Genomic DNA, 6,983 nt, shown 5'->3' with positions numbered 1-6,983 from the left:
GCTGTTTATATAAAGTATTTACTTTATTATATATAAAATATAATATTATATATAAAATGTCTGTACAGAAACAAACGCACACACAAACAAATAGTCTTAATGCCTAGAGAAAAAGATATAATTATTCGAGACGAATGGTTAACTGACATACATATGGAACATTTCAACCATCTTTTAAAAGATTGTTCAGATTATAGGTCTGTTGAAACATAGCGAATACAATGTTCTGATACAATTCAGCCTGTGCCAAAAGATAAAAAACATATACAAATATTACATAGTTCGTCAGGTTTATATGATGGGCATTGGGTATGCAGTTATTATAACGGAAAAAATATATTTATTTATGATTCCTTAAATTCTAAGAAACTACATAAGCATCATGAAGAATTCTTGAAAAGATTGTTCCCAACATATGAATTTGAAAAATACTCTATCAAGTTTCCAACTGTGCAACATCAACCAAACGGTAGTGATTGTGGTGTTTTCGCAATAGCCTTCGCAATTTCATTGCTATTTAATATTAAACCAGAGAAAGTACAATATAATCATATTATAATTTAATGCGTTCGCATTTAATAAAGATTTTTGAATCTAATATTATCGAACATTTTCCACAAAACCCACAATATGCTCTTCAAAAGGTGCTTCCATTAGCAGTAATAAAAGCAAGAGAAACTGAAGCAGTTCGTTTACGTACTATACGTCAATGTGAAACAGAACAACAAAAATTGAATCGTTTAGAAAAACAGCGCCATATTGATCAATTTAAAAAATTAAGTAATAATCAATTACTATTAATAACGAGAAACACTCCAAAGAATTCCATGAAAACAAAGAATGATATTAATGAAGAAACTACTAAATGTTTTCAAGGCAAGCTCTATATTAAAAGTAGTATTGACTGCAAAATTAATAACAATAATAATTTATGTAATAGCAACAGAACAAATATTCCAATTTACGAACAAATTTATACAAACAAAAATTTTGACCAAAAATGCGTTGAGGAACGATTTCGATGTGAAGATAACGTTCAGTTACAGAATATTAATAAAAATAAATATCAGCATGATTTGGAAAATCAATGCGTTAACAAACGGGCACGCTATATACAAGATTTAAAAATTAATCAGGCTGAAAAACAAGATTCATATGAGCAAGATTCTGAACCGCACGATTTATATAAACAGAACTTACAAAATAGACGCGCTAAACAACGCAATCGATATACACCAAATTTAATAAAAAATCGTGCTAATCAGCGTGATCGATATAGACAAAACTTAGAAGATAACCGCGCTAAAAAACGCGATCGATATCAGCAGAACTTAGAAGATGAACGCGTTAAAGATCGATATCGATATGAACAGGATTTAGAAAATAGATGCGCAAAAAAGCGTATGCGTTATTCGACAAATTTTCAGCGTGAACGAGAGAGACAGAAAAGATTGGATCCTAATAGTAAATGGTTTTATAACAAACGATATTATCAGAAAAATAAAAAATTTGCACCTGCAATAACAAATTGTGATATTGTCAAAAAAAATAATAAAAAATATGAAAAATTCTGGTCGAGAAATTCTATAAAACTTCGTCATTCTTCAGAAATATTTATAAAAGATATTGTAAAGAAGCTCAAAATTAAAGGCCATATTGAGAAACAATTAGAAGCCGAAAAAATCGTACGTTGGTGCATGTATATTAGAAACAATCATGTTCGCAACATATATAAAATGTTAACTTTGATTAAAAAGAAATCAGAAGTGAGTTTGACTCTTGTCACTGAATGTTTTACAATTGAAGAGAAATTACAAGCGTTATGTGGCATATCTAGACATACAGCCTCATCCGAAAATTATTTTATTGAGTCTGCATACCATAATGTAAAGTTACCGGATTCTCTGATGTTGAATAAGGAAGGACAAGTAGTAAATATATTACCGTTAATGGAAGAACAAGCAAAAAAATCGTGGTTGTGCGATACTTCATGTAAAATAAACGATCCATCTTTAATTGACCGTTACCAAAAATTTTTCGAAACTATAAATACATGTACTTTAGGGAATGTACCAAAATTGATACAAAGTATTTGCCCGAAGTGATATCATCTCTTAACACATTTGAAAAAATTCTTATACAGAGAGCTAAAGCATTTCAAACTGTCCTCAAAATGGGAACTGTTATTAATAAAAAGCTGCCTCAAAGACAAATGGTACAGAAAGTTAAAGGTAGAACATTTCATTTACCACTTCCGTTACAGGAGACATTGAATAAATTATGTTCTACTACTGATCCAATAAATTATAATCACGAATTATATATTTTGGTTAGAGGTATCCCGACAAAATCAAAGATTATTTGGGAAGAAGTAGTTGATGTTAAAAAAATATTTGACGCTTTAATGTGGTTAAAGCACAACAATACTTTATACTCTCATATTATATTGCCAAGTAATCACAATGATTTATGTTTGGCAAAATTAAACAATTCAGAATTTCAAGTAGAAGAGACAGAACATAATATAGAAGCAACATTAGATAGCGAGCCTGAATCTTTAAATGATCTGATGGAAGAGATAAAAAATGATATAGAAGTTACATTAAAGAGTCAACAGAAAACAATAAAAGTTACATTAGAAAATCAACAGAAAGCAATGTTAACTCAAGTTACTGATGAAAATGATGGCTATTACGAACAATATACTATCTATCCCTTATATGAAAAGAAAGCAAATAAAATTGCGTCAACTTTATATCAAATGTTAAAAATTCAGGACTTGCCTTTGGATAATCGTGAACAATATTTGGATTTAATGTGTTTTCCAGATTTATATCCTTTTGGTATTAATGGACAACATGAGACTAGGCAAGTCAAACTTTTTGATCATAAATTTATTAAATGTTGTTTGACATCTAAACATTCACAGTACAGATTAAATCAACAATATCTATTTTATTTATTGAACGATGCAAATATTCGTCAGTTAAGTCGTGGAATTTTTCATAAAATGAATGTAACTAATCCGCGAGTTCGTTATACGGCTGCAGAATATTTAGAAGCAGTGTCGAAAGAATTGTTGGAATCTAATATGAGTACAATATTTGCCACACTTCGAAATACAGAGCAATATTGGCGTAAACCGAGAAGCGATTTAAATTGTATGACACAGCATTATGGACTTTAACATTAAGTCCGCAGCGACATGGTTTTTAACATTAAGTCCGAGTGAGTGGTTATGGGAAGATTTAGGTGAATATATTCTTGAAGTAAATGAATGACATGATACTTCCTTATGTGTTAGCATACTTGTTGCTAGGGATCCTGTATCAACATCCAGGTTTCTCGATAATAAGTTTCGAGCAATGCTTGACTTTATTAGGTCTAAAGATTATCCAATTGGAGAAATAACGCACTATTTCTGACGACGAGAATACCAAGGTAGAGGTATACAACATTTCCACTTATTAATATGGATGAAAAATGCACCGATTTTCGGTGATTCTACTATTGAAGAAGTCTAAATTTATTTTACAACATATAAGCTGCAAAATGCCGGATCAAAATATTTCACCATTATTATACAGGCGGGTTAATATGCATCAAAGACATAAACATAATGATTATTGTCTTCGCTCTAAAAAAGTAGGACGTAAAGTTACTCGTCGATGTCGTTTTGGATTTCCTCGTCCCGTTACTGAAACTTTAAATACGAGAGATGTAGCAACTTCGATAGCAGGTAGAAAACAATTGAAACATAAAAGTAGACTTTATGATCTTCCTCGAACAGATAATGAAGTTAATATAAATGGTTATAATCCTGTTCTTCTTACTGCCTGGGAAGGTAATATGGATATACAATTTATTGGTGAAAAATCATCGCTGCTTACATGGTATATTACTTAATATATGAATAAAGCGGGAAAAAGTGAGTTATCTGATACTATTCTTGATAGTAAGAATAATAAAAACAAATCGTTAGCGAGTTATCTTTGGAATATCGCTTTACGATTTACGAATAATAGAGAATGTGGAGCTCTCGAAGCTGCTGATACACTGCTAAGTATTCCTTTATATGGAACTGATCGAAACACGACTATTAAATGGTTAGATGTTAACCAAATACGATATAGAAAATTAAAAAATCGCAAAGAAATTGAAGCTCTTGATGCCGAATCTACAGATATATTTTATCCATCTTTAATAGATAATTATTATCCATATAGACCAAACGAACTAGAAAATATATCTCTTTATGAATTTGCGTAAAACTACATCTTGTACAAGCATTGCAATATCATGAAAGATTACAAGAATTGCAAAAAGCATTTGAAACTGCAAAAGATTTAGTTCAGCAATGCTTAGATGATTTACAAAAACAGCAATCTCAGGATGATCCTGAAAATCCGATAGGTGTTCAAAATATAGAGAAATCGATGTACCTTAAATGATAGCAAAATTAAATACGGATCAAAAAAGAGTATTCGATAGAGTTATTAATACTGTAGATTCAAATAAATCAATATTACGATTATATGTTAGCGGAGAAGATGGTACTGGAAAAAGTTTCTTAATCAAGACTATTAAATGCTGGATAAAACAAAATCTTAACAAAGATACTGCTGTAGCAGCACCTACTGGTATAGCAGCATTTAATATAGATGGTTTGACAGTTCATAGATTGCTTCAATTACCCGTTGAACATGGTCATACTCCTAAGTATAAACAACTATCTGATCATTGAAAGTTTTACGAGCAGATCTTAAAGATGTTATTTTTTTTGTAATTGATGAAGTGTCAATGATATCTAATTTGACTTTAATGTATATACATCTTCGATTGTCTGAAATATTTGACACTGGTGATTGCGATGATTGGTTTGGTCAAAAGCACATTCTTTTATTCGGAGACTTGCTTCAACTACCTCCTGTACACGAAGATCCTATCTTTGTGCATTTATCCGATGAAAGAATTGCTAAACATCTTGGTTCCTTAAGTGCTGTTAATTTATGAACTACATTATTTGACTACGATGAATTGACAATCAATATGCGCCAGCAAGGAGATAACTCTTATCGCGAATTACTATCAAGAATTCGTATCGGTTTATTGACAAAATCTGATTGTAAAATTCTCGAAAATAGACAAATATCTTTCAAAGGTGATTCTTTCGAATCAAGATTAAACGAATTATGTGATTTCATTAACAATCTGCCATCAGATACCGTTTGTTTACTGCCTACTTGTCGTATGTGTGATGTTCTCAATGATGCAATGTTAAGTCGTATTGTTTCTAAAGAAGTATTATTGATTGCTGAAGATACGATTGAATATATTCCATATGTAAAAAAGAAAGTATTAAAAGTATTGTCAAATAATGATGATGATAATAATTCTAGAACAGCTGGGCTTTCAAAACAAATAACAATTAAAATTGGAGCAAAAATTATGATACGGCGTAATATTGATGCTACTTTGGGACCTGTGTAAACGGTACAATTGCTACAGTGATTTCAATTGTACAAGATATATCTACTGATTACGTAGAAAATTTAACGCGGGATTCGTACGCTTCCCGAAAGATGGGAGAAAGTAGTGGCCAGCGATGGACAATACTTTGAATCATAAATGTATAACCAGTTTTTTCCAATAAAGCCTCGAATTTCGGAAAAAAAACGGCGGAAGCAAAGTTGTACACTTAATATTATGGACATTGGTAACTCCGTATTTAATTGTGGTCAAATTTACGTTGCACTATCGTGAGTAACATCTCTAGAAGGATTACATTTGATTAATTATGATCCTTCATCGGTAATAGTTAGCAAAGGAGCTATCCTCGAATATAATCGTCTAAAAAAGATTTATAAATCCAAAGCAGAAATGATTACTGTTTCAAAAGAGCGTTATCGCAAAGTAAAAGATGTCCTATGGGCATTACCAATGTTCAAAATTGAAACATTAAAATTTCGTTTCTAAATTTCGCCGTTATATTCAAACGATTGCCTCAGAAACCAAAACACGAGCGAGAGCCAAAAGCGTCGCGATCACCCGCTCAATGCGTGATCGCGTTATTCTATAGTGAAAAACCGTGACAAACATCTGGTTTGAGAACGTTCGATACCGAAAAAACTTGTTATTCACATCGGCAGAGCGCGAGTTTCCGCAGTCGGTCGATTTAGTCTGCCTACAACAACGATTCGAGCCGGTCGAAATTCATCGATTTTTCGCATTCGCATTTCACTTATTCTCGCTCGTGTCGCGTACGCAGTAGGCTTACTCGTCTCAAATTCGGTCCAAATTGTCTCGCATAATATCGCACTCATATTCTCGCGGCGAGCAATTTGGTCACATCTCAATTTGTGTTCTTTCATTATTTAGTGCTCAGATATTGTGAAAGTTAATTGTTTTGAGTTCGAGAGTCGACGCTCGTTATCCGCATCGCGAATGTCCTCTGCCTCGCGCTAAATTCCATCCAGCGTTCGCGATGAAGATTTCCGTTCTCGCGAGAGTTTCTAGCAATAAGCTCATAATCAAGATTTCCGAACCGCGAAAAAGCGCAGTCATTAACAGGACATTTTGAAGATTTCCGTCGGATCAAAAAACTCGGAACAATCTCACACCAGCTATGGTGCGTTCCCTGATCTCAATGCTCAAGAAATACTGGAATCAATTCTCCAATGGACACGCCAAGGTGTCGCGGAAAGTCCCGGAAGCCATCCGGTCATCTTTCAGCTACTTCAAGGACAACCATTACGACGCGTCTCAAGTAGTCTATGAAACGGCAATGGACCACATGGCGGAGATCCTGGAGGAAATGGAGCCGGTCGTGAGTCCAAACCCATCTCTGTCCTCGACGAGGCTGCCCGCGGACGCGTCCGCGTTTTCATTATCGCATCTTTCGCCCATCAAATTGCCTCCGTTCGACGACAATTACGACGAATGGGAACAATTTCGCGATCGATTTACGACACTAATTCGTAAAA

At 33.3% G+C, this 6,983-nt stretch overlaps 1 pseudogene; it reads left to right on the top strand.

Annotated features, from left to right (window-relative positions):
- Window positions 1-4,447: 4,447 nt before the first annotated feature.
- On the top strand, window positions 4,448-5,976 carry LOC115245385 (annotated as a pseudogene).
- Window positions 5,977-6,983: the final 1,007 nt, after the last annotated feature.

Source organism: Formica exsecta, unplaced genomic scaffold, assembly GCF_003651465.1.
Source record: "Formica exsecta isolate Colony F162 unplaced genomic scaffold, ASM365146v1 scaffold968, whole genome shotgun sequence".
In the NCBI taxonomy this organism is placed as follows: Eukaryota; Metazoa; Arthropoda; class Insecta; order Hymenoptera; family Formicidae; genus Formica; species Formica exsecta.
The sequence above is the reverse complement of the archived record's forward strand: the minus strand, read 5'-3'. Positions and strand labels throughout refer to the sequence as shown.